Source organism: Echiichthys vipera, assembly GCF_963691815.1.
Source record: "Echiichthys vipera genome assembly, chromosome: 6".
NCBI lineage: Eukaryota > Metazoa > Chordata > Actinopteri > Perciformes > Trachinidae > Echiichthys > Echiichthys vipera.
This window is the reverse complement of record NC_139831.1, coordinates 18,013,669-18,027,758: the sequence shown is the minus strand read 5'-3', so window position 1 is coordinate 18,027,758 and position 14,090 is coordinate 18,013,669. Positions and strand designations below refer to the sequence as shown.

The 14,090-nt window shown below is 41.8% G+C and overlaps 1 protein-coding gene across 1 annotated transcript in view; it reads right to left on the bottom strand.

Annotated features, from left to right (window-relative positions):
* The window catches only part of LOC310948237 (uncharacterized protein), a 130,969-nt gene that overhangs the window by 54,116 nt on the left and 62,763 nt on the right, over positions 1–14,090 (bottom strand). The gene's annotated exons all lie outside the window — the stretch shown is intronic.

Here is a 14,090-nt window from a genome sequence, read left to right as displayed (position 1 = left end):
CACACACACACACACACACACACACACACACACACACACACACACACACACACACACACACACACACACGTGGACAGCTTGTCTGCATGGTTGTTCTGCCATGCAGCCAGACATCGTTGTAGAAATAAACATTGGAAACATGCTTAGAATAATTCACCAATACATAAATATTCCACGGAGTGAAACAATTGCTTCCAGGTGCCATTACAGATTCAACCGGCATTCAGCCGCATTGCTGCTAACTATCCTAGACCCCACGCTTCACGTAACGTTTAGACCATAATGAAGAGTTTCCGTCAGTTTCTCCAACAGGAGTTGAAAGTGACACGAAGACCATGGGTTTGATATATAAACTGTTCTGCTGGCTTCCTCTTAAGACTCCAGTGGTGTATTATTCTCACTCCGCAGATACAGCATGCACATAGAAAACGCAGAGCTTTTGAAGACAGCAACAGGCACTGCCACAGGGGGTGAACAAGCTGAAGCTCAAAATTGAAACCTGATGACAATAGAGGATTGATTGATGGCGATAGGGATAAGGGACCTGACTGGACTAACAAGATGTTTGTGTGTTCATTGCAGCGAGTAAGAAAAGGACAGTATTAAAAAAAAAAGTGGCAAGGGCAGAAAGGGCTGTGCATGCCAATGCGTATTTGGCACGCGACCTGGAGAAAGAGGCCTTATAAACATGCACCCCGCATACAGAAACACACACACTCACACACTCCACAATCATGTAACAATTCAGGCCTGAAGCGTCTCATTTTTTCTCCCTTTCTCCTCATTTTTCAGTCATTTCTCAGTCATTTCTCTTGTCCCTGCGGTCGGAAATGTCTTGTTTCCTTAATGGTTTCCAGTAAAGTTCCCAGAGTCCCCAGTGTATATCCTGCAGTCCTCCAGGGGAGTCTCCTTCGTGCGTCTAATTAGGTCCTACATTCAGAGTAGTGTAATCAAGACATGTACTGCTGAGCCTCATACTATCGGACTTGATCTGGGATAAAACACTTGTGAAAAGACAGTCTCTCCATTACTGCATTACATTACTGCATCTACATATGAATGCTGTTAGAGTCAAATTTGTCAGTTTCATAAAATGTGACTTTAATGTAAGCCATCAACTGTGGGTTTAATGTTCTAACTAAGCTACTTGTCTTGTGAGCCCTCTCCCTAAGCTGCACTGTGAGGAGGAAATGAACCACTGATCAAATCAAAATTGTGTGTGAGACTGTGTGTGTGTGGTTGTTTTCCAGTACAGTATCCAGCCTGTGTGTATTTCTTACCGTTCCAGTCTGGGGGCTCCAGCAGCACGCCTATTACTAATTAACTATAGGAACCTCCATTCTGGGCTTCACCTCTGTGCAACTGTGGGTAATCACCAAGCATCACCACCCGAGGGCATGGGCCGTCCCGCTACACCACTGCAAGGTCGACCAGCCATTCCCACCTCTGGGACCTTGGTCACAATAGCACTAACTGTTGGCATTATAATTAATGGGTATTTAATGGCACAAAACGCAGAAAGACATTAGTTAATGTAGGGATTATTAGGGTGGGTTATTAGCAGCCATCCATGGTGCTTTGGTTCAGTGGGACCATCCCTGCTGTTAGGAAACACATACACACACACACACACACACACACACACACACACAAACTCACTGTGCGTTTAGGACACATTATATGAGGCTAGACTGACTGACTTTAGAGGGAATCCATGTCAGGAAAAGAAAGGGCATCCCCATAATTTTCCACATTTGTTACTGCCAAAAGCGGGGGAAAAAGGTGCCTGGAAATTTGGAGTGCATAAGTAAGGAAATGATTTAGTTTTACTGCCGGAGGTCTTTCTATTCATCATCTAGCCTGTTAATTTGTCAGCAAGTCATTTACTTAATTCATCAAGGATTTTCACCAAAAATGTTTGCCCTAAAGAATCATTTTTAAGTTGCTATAACTGTTCCATTTCCATTTTTTTAAATTAAAAAAAGTCTCCAATGTTCTTTTTCTTTTCTTTTTCTAAATGGTACAGCATATGCAGTCGTCGCACCTGCTTTTTCCTGTGCTGACTCTTTGCCCCTTGTTGATGGATTCCCTCATTACAGCTCTGCAGGCTCCGCAGTCACGCACTTGCACTCAAGGCCGGTGTCGCACAGTGCAGCTGCACGGTCAGCCAGATGGTCGCTATAGCAATCGGGATGTCTGTATCTTATACTTGATGTAAACACTTCATGATTCAAGTTAAGGCCTTTAAGGTGCCACAGAAAGACTGTTTTCCTGTTGCCACACTAGTGTGTTTCTCACTGCAAAGAAATTTCCTGATGGTGTCAATAAAATGGCTATAAACATATAAGTCTGTCTTCGATCTCGCTTGTTGTGTAATTGTTGACTTAATACGCCATGTTTCCTGATGTTGGAATGAAATGAAACGTGATAAATAAATCATAGAAATGTAATAAATGTTTGATCTTTTATTACGTTTGTGGGAGTTTTTGGACATCAAAAAAAGCCACACAATCATGTGTTCTACACTTGATGTATTTCTCTCACGTAACATGATTTTCTGGATAATTTATTTCTGTCTTGGTTTTTTCTCTCTTTCCTGCATGCAGGTCTGGCACCCCACACACAGGAGGTCCAGTCAGCAGCAGGCGAACGGAGCTAGAACTGCCTGCACCCTCTTAAACAGCCTGGGCGGGGGTGCTACGTCTCGTGTCCAGATCTTCTCTGCTCATACCCATGCTACACTCTCTGCTCCTTTCATCTGCAGAGTCCAGATCCTCTCAGCTCATTTCAGCCACAACAGCAACAAACTTACTTTGAAGCGCTTCCAGCATCCCCCAGGTCCTTACAGCGTGACTCACCACAATGACACAAGTACCTGCTACAGTGTAAGTCTGCCTTTCAGGCACGCAAACTTTCACATGGGCTACACTGAGCTGAGGCCGACATATCCCATACGCCCTGTACATGCATGTACTCATATCTTCCGGTCGTGCATGTGTGGTCAAGTGTGCTGTACTGAGATGCGTCAGTCCTGTGATGTATTAGTAGGAGCGGGAAAGAGGTGTGCGTGTAAAAGAAAATAAGAGGAGCCAAGGCGTGCATGTCAGGTTAACAGTTTTCTTCTTCTGCAGTACACAGACTATCAAGATATCTAAACTTCCAATTTCTTTGATGTTTGTTTGACCCAAGTTGCATATTGGGTCACTGTGCAACAGTTCCTGAAGAGAGTTCAGGGATCATACGTGTGTTGTGATGTGTTTTATATATGCTTCAGTAATCCGTCTGACACCGACACACCGCACAGGCACAAGGATGGCTTATTTCCCTTTTATTCAATAGTGTTCTGAAGTTACTGATGCCATAAACACCGGGCAGAACAGAGGCAGCCGTTGATTCGATAACGAGCGTGTTTGCCATATGGAGACATCTGTGAGGACTTTTATTTTCACGGTAGTGAAAAACAGCATTTATGTCACAGGGAACATCACCTTTTTCCACTTAGGACTGTGTTCGATAGGCATCTCTATTACAGTAGTGTGGATGTACAGTATGTATAAATACTGTGTGTGTGTGTGTTTCTTCCTGACTTTCCCCTTTCTCTTACAAAACACATACAAAAAAAGAAGCAGGCTACACTGTGCTTACATCAAGTCTAAACAATTGGGAGTGTTATCAGGGAGTACATGATTTCACATTAAAATGATAATGCAGTGAAGTTAACCAGAGCGCATTAAGTGTGCTGTTGAGAAATACGCATTACTTGTAACAGCATTTTCTCTGTGCTCCTGAGACACATGAAACTGGAGTGATGATTGCAGTAAATCAACATATGACCTGGCAACCTTTCCTGCTGTTTCTACTTGAACAGCTCTTGCATCAAATTGAGTTTTTTTAAAAATAAATAACAAAATCTAGCAATGTCTTACATACGGTATACATACATATTAAAAGATTATAGAAAATAGAAAAAAATTTAATGTAAACAATGAGTCTTAAGTTATTCATTATACATACACACAAATCTCAGACTGTATCTTCCTGAATCCATTTCATTATCCTCGGTTTCAATCTTGTTGGGAGAAAATGTGACAAATGTTCTCGGTGCATCTATGTGCATCTATATGCAGTATGTGCGTGTGTTGTCTGGTCTTGGGCGGAGGCCAGACCTTGAGTGAAGAAGAGCAGAGATAGATAACAGAGCTGCCAAATGGCCTCTGTCATGAAGCAGAGAGATGGAGAGAAAGCTCCTCTCTCTCCTCTCCCCTGGTGGAGGGCGGTCAGGATGTGGAGCGTGAGAGTGTTGACAGAAGAAGATATGGCCGGGACCAAAATTCATGAATACAACTTGACACTGCGAGAAGGGGGTTCAACGGACGAGCACAGAGTTAACATAAATTATTTCTAGCTCGCTCCCGTTGGCCTTTAGCAGGTCAAGGATGGCCGAGGAGGCTCATGGCTAATTGCGAACATGTCTAAAAGCAGATGCTTTACTACTCTCTGGGGTGATCAGGTGAGACGAAGGTAATCCGGTGTCAAGGTGTTCATGCTGTGAAGTAGAGACTGTTGCTAATTTGAAGTCTGCGATTTATTTGTTTGTGGTCTTTGTGGGGAGAGGAGGGGGCGAGGAGGAAGTGTGTTTACAAAGGTTTATGGAAAAGTTTAAACCTGCACCTGATGTTACAAACACTTACCACTAAACTCTGCAACCCCATCTGGCTAGAAGCACTTGAACGGGTGAAGGGGATGAAGTTGTTTTCACCGTAAGAAACAGATTTGATTACGCTATTCAATTCTGTTAAGTCTTATAGCTTCTGTATGTTTGCATACACAGACTGCGACCTGTACACAACACATCTCAAATCCTCACTTGGGAAATCCAAACACCAGCAGTGGGGTGGAGGAGATACATACTATATTTGTTGACTTGTAAAAGGTCATTTAAAGTACACACATGAATGAAGTGAAAAGGAGGCCAATGCTAAAGGTAGTGAGAGGCTGGCTGGTGGAGGAGATCCTGCAGAAAAGATCAACACATATTTGGGGGCATTGTTTTGCCTGTATTTTAAGGTAGACCGTATGGTGAATGTCTTGACCACTAATAATAAAAACCTGTAATGCAAACGCTCTTTGAATACAACAACTGTGAAACATTCCTGAACTCATTTACTGTAAACTAAAGTGATCAACTTATTTTTCCAACAGGATACAGGATCAGCAACATTTAGAGCATAAAACATTTAATACAGGTAAAATAAAACCCCAAAACATAGAAATTGTGCTGTTTCCAAGGTCAAGAATACACCTTTTCAGCTTTAAGTCAGCATGAACGAGAAGTCCTCATAATATTTTGACATGTTGTCACTACAGGTCCATGACAACTGCTCATGTGATATAATTGAGAGCTCTAGAACAGCTAATAGAAGTACCTTGAGGTGAGACCGTTTTATCGACAGGTAAAATGGCAGTTTAAGCTTCGATACGTTCATAACATCTGTTTATTTTTAGTGACAATCTGGCAACAAAGGTCACTAATCAGGATGTTGCCAGTGAAGCGTTAATAAAGTTTAGACTACCCACATTTCCCAGAGGTTGTAGGGGGCACATCTGTATGATCCACACACACACACACACACGCACACGCACACGCACACGCACACACACACACACGCACATGCGCACACGCACACACGCACACACTCACACACACACACACACACACACGACTGAACTGTAATTCCTCTGCAGCAGGACAGCCGCCGTCCTCTCCTCTGTCTGGCTGACTGAACTGCTGAAGAGTTGAAGGGGGCCAGAGTGCTGGCTCGGATTAGCTTGTTTGCTTTCTATGAGCTGGGGAGAAGGAAGCACCCCTGCCACGGCTCAGTGTCAACAGGCCACCCCTCGCTGCCTTGGCCACAAGGTCTCCAGCGATCACACGCACATACAGAGTGACAGGGTACACGTACATGTACTGTATGCAATGCATATGGATGCACATGCAGACCACACTGAGGGGATGGTGCAAATTGAAAATGAGCCTAAATGAGCACAGAGAAGTGCACAACATGCACATAAACGGTAAACAAACAAAAGTTCCCATGGGGGTCTGCAACGAAACAGAGCAAATACTGTATACAGGGAGGGAGGCAGACAACAGAAACAAACAAGACAAATGGAGACAAAGCATCAACCCCACACTCCCCTTGTACCTCTTCACCCGACAAGGTTAAAACCCCGGCTAATGTTGGAATCTGGTGAAACACACCACAGCACGGCCACAAATAGCTCCTATTAGAACTTCCCATTATCCGCACCACTGGAATGTGCAGCTAATGCACGGAGACCAAAGCCAGGCCCAGTTAACATACCTGTGGTAACTGCATGGTTAAAAGCTGTGGGGAGCGTCTGTGTGTTTTCTGTTGCAATTAGCTGAGGACAGGAATGAGGGATGACAGGATTATGTGGGAGAGACTAGAAGGATACAACAGATCAACTACACTTCAGTGATACTGTAAACTTTTCTACTCCATTGTCCACATTGTAGGTCAAAATATTCTCATGACCCCGGCAAATACAGAGCTGTGAAGCCGGTCATGTGAGCTTTGAGTGTTTGAGTATGATAGGCTTATAAAGTAAATACAGTATATATTTCAGGGTCACTTAAAATACTTTGTTTTAAAATATATAAAATAAACCTAAATCTCCCACATCCTGATCTGCCTATGATGCAGAACTATGTTCTGGCAGCTGCAGTCACAGCACTGTAAGTTAAATACGTACAACTTACAAACTAAATATATAAAACAAAATATATATATACATATAAATATACAGTATACACAGTATATACACATACATACCATTTAGAAATACTTGGTTCAAAGGTGGGTCATACAAGATTAAATGTGAATAAGCAGCATGTGTAAACTATAAAAAAAAAAACATCTGGCAATCAGCTCTTTCATGTGCAAGTTTTCAAAGTGACAAAGAGCAGGTACATTTCTGAAAAATGGTTTGATATGTCAAAAGAAACGGTCTAAACAACGTTGACAACACTGGCCAAACAGACAAACTGCACTTAAGAACAGCACTAACAGGACGAGACAAGCAGGGACATGACAGATGCTGTAAACGGCAGTTGATAAATGCTATTTGCATGCATTTTGCTGTAATACAAGTGTCATGTGTGTTCATCTTTGCACCTGATGTACTTTATACAGCGTATTATAACAGATAAAACCTCATCATCATTGTCTTTCCTTTGAAACTACATCAACGGTAGTGAATCATCAAGTTCTCAGTCAGTCAAAGAAGCCTGCTTTGTATTATAGTCTATCATGGTTCATTTCGTTTTCTGTCATGATGTTGATATGTATCAGCATTTTGGGAGAGAATGGACAATTAAAAACAGACAACGCCTATGCAATTAAGAGCTCACAAATATGTTATCATCTTGAAGAAAAACAAAATAACTAGTAAATCCAATAATGTCACAAAACAGTCATGCTTACTAATTTTAAACAAATTTCTCACAATGGTTACGGTCCATGTTAATTATTGACCGAATAAACACTTGCGATGCAGTTTAAATGTGCAAATGAGACAGCAATTTAGCATGAAAGGTGTTTCTAATATTTGGTCCACTCCCATTCACATACAGTAATCCAAGAGAACAGATCATTTGAGAGACATCTCAAGATAATGCTACCCAAGGGAACGCCACCACCATTAACTACGGTCTTAAACATGAATCAAAAATCAACTCATTAACTGAACATGTCCAGCTTCATAAAGGTACGATTCTTGAGAGCTGTTGCACTGGAATAGATTGTACAAGCGCACTTAAACTAGCACCTCAGTTTATAGCCAACTAACCAGACGGCTGTCCTTGAGGTGCTCTCACTGTCACTCTCCAAATAATTGTCACTGCAGCTGCAGTATAAATAACCATCCCACATGTGAGTGAGGGATGATATCACCCACTTCATCCAGGCTGAGGGGGGCAGCACTCAATGTAATTCAGAAGCAATTCCCCTGCTGTTCCAGCGTTATTTCACAAACTTTACCTCTGTTGTTACGTCTACATATTTTTCCCTCTACGCCTCAGGCTGGGTTCGATCTGCAGGACCCCTCCAATTCCATCACGCTGTAGTGGGACAGGTCGTGCAGTGCTGGACTGTTCTATGCGGAGTTTGTGTGTGTGTGTGTGTGTGTGTGTGTGGGGTGTAATGTTACAGTCTATTTGTCACAGGTCAGTGCTTTGTCTCAGGTTAATTATGACCTACAGTACAGTCTGAGCAATGGTGAGAGAGCCTCTTAAGTAGCAGCACGGTCTGGACATTGTTAACTACAGTTCCTTGCTGAAGATCGTATGAACATTAGACAGTAGACTGAGACAATATTATTCTACCTGAGACGAGAGGAATGCGTACAGTGGTGGCAATGCCGAGTCAACGTGACAGAGATGGAGGGAGAAAAGAGGAGACAGAGCCACAAAGAACACTTTTACAGTGAGACTGTTACAGTGAGGTAGGCCTAAAGGTAATATTGGGTCTGCAGAAATAAAGAATGGACCCTATTCAGCCGTCTCACACTCAGGGGCCCCATCCTCTGGGAGGGTACAGTGATAAAGATGACATGACGCCACTGGAGTCCTCAGAAGCACACAGATATCAGCAGTTTAAAGGCACAGAGCAAATAGGGTTTGAGATTAAATGATTATTTTGACTCTCGGAGGTCTCAGAGACCTACAGCAACAAGGTGAACACTTGGTCATTCAAGCTGCAACAACACTGTGAATTTAAGCTGAGAAAAATCTTACAAACGAAAGTTAAACAAGCGGTGAGAAGCTAAGCCTCTCTTAGCCAGATGCTAAACCAACAATGCCTGACCTTTCCTCTACCTTTTCTTCTGTAAAATTACCCTGCCAGCACAATTTTAGCAAATGCCACGTGTAATCAGCGGTGCCATGCGGTGAGACGGCTAAACAATGTGCTACTCTCAGGGTTATCAAACCAAAGAAAACCCATCCATAATGGGTCACAGACAGGCCTGGGATGCCATTGTTTATTGATGTTTGTATTACTTAGTCCTTCTTTGGTTGCATCCTTCTATTTCTTCACTCCCTGCATCCCTCCATCGTCTCTTCATCACTAACCCTCACTGCTGAACTCTTTCTTTTGCTTATTGTGTTCCATTGTAATTTCTCTCAGGCATCTCCTCCCACCTCTTCTCTGTTTATTTGCAGTGTACTGAGATGGCGTGAGTGGAAGCTGGCCTCTGATCACCGCAGGCCTGCAGCTTACGTGCACGATGGGCCTCTCAGGTCTGCAGTGCCCCACTCCCAGTTACCAGGGAGCTGAAAATGACTTTGTCTGTATATTTGGAAAGGGTTTCCCTACACATACGTGGCCTATTGCTGTTTACCCAAAGCATTTAGGCAAAGACTCTTTCCACCTGCATAAACTTCCAAAATGTGGACAAGATTATTGTAGAAAGTGAAGGTGGCCTGTCGCTCCAAGTCCCAATCCCTTCCCTTGAACTTTCTTACATCTTTACAACCTGTCAAGTCATTTCCTGCTTTTTGCAGATCAAGCCTGCAGTTGAGGTCCTCCTAAAGAGTTGAGAAACATCTAAAACAGCCACTTTACAATCAATTCTCTCTGACCAACAGGTGAACTGTCAATCCTTCTCACAAAAGCAATGTTACAGGACTTTATGAGACTCATATTTCATTAAGATAATGACATTGAGTCATCATTATAACAAGCAGTGACACAGAGAAAGAGCAAAGACTTCATCATCAATGTCCTCGTCAGTCAAGAAGATGACGTAAACTTATTATATAATCTAAATGTATCACAATAAACCTAAAATAACAATAATGACATGATGCAAGGTAATCTGTCTCATGGGATTGCGTGAGTGACAGAGGCCACAGGAAAATGTTGAGCAGTCCGAGACACTTTTCTGACAGAGCGTAGGAGGGCACATGTGGCCGGGTGGAGAAGAATTACATGATGAAGTGTTTAAACGAAATAGACAGTTCTGAAGAATCAAAGCATCTTCAGATGTGTTTGCAGAACACATCTCTGGCAATCTGGATAAACAGAAACACAGCACGCCAAACCAGCACTTAGGACTGGATGATTGAAACAGCTTTTCTGTTTTTCTCCAACAAATGACACGCACAAATGTGTAAAAAACAACACTGTTCATGAATGGAAATCATGGTAAGTGAACTCCTCCACCAGCTTAGTTAATTAGGCTTTTTGTTTGCATTTTTTTATTTGAAGGCTTTAAGCCAGGGGTGTCAAACTCAAATTCACAGTGGTTCAAATTTAAAAACTGGGACAAAGTTGGGGGCCAAACTCAATATCTACAAAAACAAACAAACAAAAAAAAACTGCAAATGTGCATGTTTCCCCTTCTCTCCAGATGTGTAATGTTGAACCTTTTCAGTGCAGGTCCTTCTACTTGTCGTGGTGTTTCTTATGTTTTATTCTTTGGTTAGAGCCACAGTGGCTCTGCAGATGAGACAAACAGCTCTTTACCTTCATAAACAGATCATCTGCCTACCACCTGGGTTGAAAGCTCCTGTTTTCCATATTCCTTTTGGCCGTTTTTGGGTAGGGGTGGATTAATTTGTCCGAAGAGACTGGTAGCATGAATGCTCATGTTTGTTAACAGAAAAGTAGACGTGTATGTGCTATATACTCGCGGGCCAGCTCTCAGAGAACCTTGATATGATCTTGGGGGCCAAATATAATTAAACTGCGGGCCAGATTTGGCCCACGGGCCTGAGTTTGACACCCCTGCTTTAAGCAGTCACTGCACCCAATGCATTGATGGTGAAACATGAAAATGATCATATTAATGCATTTTCACACTCCTTTTATTTTTATTCTTTGTCTAACCCTGTACATTTTGAACAGCTGTTCCCATCATGCTTTGGGGGATATAAACTGTATGAATAATGTTGCCATGATTTCAGTTAGTTAGCTGTGAGCTATATGTTTTTTGGCATAGATCTGATAACATATTGGCAAGTTAGCCCCATTGAAAGTACGCCAAATTAGCTGTTAGTAGTTCCTGTCTGCAATGTAGTTGTGGATATATAGAAAACTACGACTGGATAATGGTTGTAAGGCGAACTCACTGGAGTTATAAGGAGTGCCTTTTGATTTCTAAGAGGCTTTATGGACACATGAGACAATGATATCCTCAGAAAGTGCACGTTCCATTGAATCTGTTCCATAATGCGAATTATGTCTGTGTGTTGAGATTTGACTGAGTTATGACTCTGAGAAAGAGGAGTATAGTTTTTTAAAGCAAACTGCGTCACTTGGTGGCTAAAGGTCTGCTTCCAGGAAACTTTGAAGAGGGAAGCCAAACCTCAGTTCTAGATGTCCTGGTCCTTTCTCTGTCACACCATCTCTCTCTCTCTCTCTCTCTCTCTCTCTCTCTCTTGGTCACTCCTCTCTCCCCTAATTTATCTTTAAAAAGGGGTCCCAGTGACCATCGCACAATACCTTGGACTCAGATGAAAGAGGTAAGGGAAGTTGTAGCCTTCAGGAAGAAATGTCCCTTTGATGGGGAGTATCAGTTTTAGTGAATTAGAGTAAGACCTCGCAGGCCTCAGGCACGCTGCTGGGAAAACTCACAAGGCTATTCCAGACATCTTGGTGGCGTTAGATTATCTTTACTGCAGGCCTGCTGCCAAAGTCACCAGCATTATATTATCTTTAGTGCATCTTCTGGCCCTGTTTTCTGTGCATGCTGACCATGACCATCTATCCATCTATACCATCAAATCCTTACTACTGTCATCAAACTCTTTTATTTTTGATAACAGCAGATCGTGGGAAAAAGTAAAGATATGGGAGGAAAGGAGAGAAAATGTGTGGAACATTTCCTCATCAAGGCAACAATTTTACATGGTAATGTATTTTTCTTGTGGAAAGGGGTCAATGCAGGTTTTTTAACTGACCTTCATTAACCAAGTGAGTAAAACAGCTGTTCAACATTGATTCTCTAAAGAAAGAAGAAAAAAAGAAAGCTCAGATGCAGGGTTTCCTCATCTTTAAACCATGTGGAGACGCCAGTTTGTGAAAGCCTCTTTCCAGTAAAAGGACTTGTTGTTCTTGGGCTCTGGAAGGAAAAGCAAGATGCTTTTCTGCTTCCTCCTCTGTCCTTTATAAAACAAAAGGGTGTACGGTAAACAGACCAGAAGAGAAACTACTGAGAGACACTAACAAGGATGTGAACAAGTGTGAGCGGAGATTGATGCTGCAGATCTCATTCATTTGAACATCTGTTTTATCCAGGTCTAATCAAAATCAATCATACTCATGTGTACACATGAATCAGAGCCAGAAGAGCAAGTACAGGGAGGAAAATATGAAAAAGGTGGGGAGGATGACTGGGTGAGTGAGGCAGAAAAGCTCCCAAACACACTAATGTGTTTATATGAATCAATTGGAAAGCAGGACAATGAAACTGTCCTGAGGTGATGCTCTATGATGCAGACAGATGGTGGACGAATGACATACTGGCCGGATGCATCACTTCTCACCACATGTCTCCGGTTAGCTTCTGTCCTCAAGGAGAAACCTGTCTTACTGAACTTGTCCCTGGACATCCTGAACAGACACCTTGAGGTCAGTACAATTTCCAGACAAAGATGAAGTTTATTCAGCACAAATGAGTCCTGATGGTCCTCACCTGCTTTCATTTGTCATTCAGGGAACAAACTGCTTGACTTTTCCACACACTGAAGATAAAAGATAAATAAATAAACAATTAAAAGACTAATGAAATAGCCAACAGATTAATCAGCAGGGAAAATAATACTTAGTTGTTGCAACTAACAGCCCGGTGAATGTGAAAGTTGTTTTTCAAAATAGTTATTTTTCTGTTTCATTTTTCATTCCCAAAAAAATAACCAGTTAATGTCTATATATCCATTATAATAATAATATTATATATTCAAATCAAGTACAACCAGAAGTAAGGAAGTAACTAAGTAATTTTTTTTTTCAAATTCTGTACTTTTTTGAGGGATTTGTAATTTACTTCAGCATTAGCCTTTTATGCTACTACACTTTGTAATGAGCCAATCCAGATAATAAGTACTGAGCATCCTGTAAACCAGACAAATATGACTTGATATTCTGTTACTGTGTTGGCTATTTATTGCATAAAATGTTTTCTTAAATTTGATAATACTTATTTACTTTTACTTACACAAGATTTTGAGGGGGCATTTTTATGTTGCAGGATTAATACTTTTACTTTTCCAAATCTCCTGCACTTCTGGGGGACTCTTATATTAAGGTTCTCTGCAAGAAAAACAGGTAGCTGGTAGATATTTTACTGGCTAGTGAGCCTGGTGGTTTTAAATATTTGAAAAAAAAAATAGAGTGAAAGTTTGAGAAAGTAACATAAACTTTCTGCTCCAGCTGCCACAGATGTCCTTCAATGGATGTCTGGGTGGAGCTGAATGAATCCCAAACAGTAAAACAGACCAAAGAAATGTGCTAAAAGATGAATGCCAAACAACAATGAAAAATAGGCAGTTGACACAAAGCAAACATCGCAAGCTGACAATCCCTCTGAATATTTGAAGCCAACGGGCCCCGACCAAAGGTCTTGAGACGCAAAGATAAATTAACGGAACACTAGATAAACACTACCATTTATATTTCAGCAGAAAATCCATTAAAATAAAAAAGAAACTCTCGCTTTATTCCAAGAATGGAGAGTCTGGCTTTGATCTGGTCGTGTTTAATGGCCCCTGTTGAACAATGCAGCCAGCTTTACTGTCCTGTTGTGGTTGTGGAGGCTTGTATTGTATGAAAAAACAGCACAAACAACAGCTGAACGGATCGAACCAAAGTTCATAATGAAAAGGACATATTTTACTCAGAGCTAATAGCGTTTGCTATTGGAGGAGGCTTTGTCTTCTTCATCTGTCCCCTGAGAGAGTGACAGAGGGGAGAACAACACAGATTTTGTCTCCTCGACCCTCAACAACACCAGAGACGATCCATGCGAAGCAAACAGACTGCAGCCGTATGGTTCAGGTTTCATGG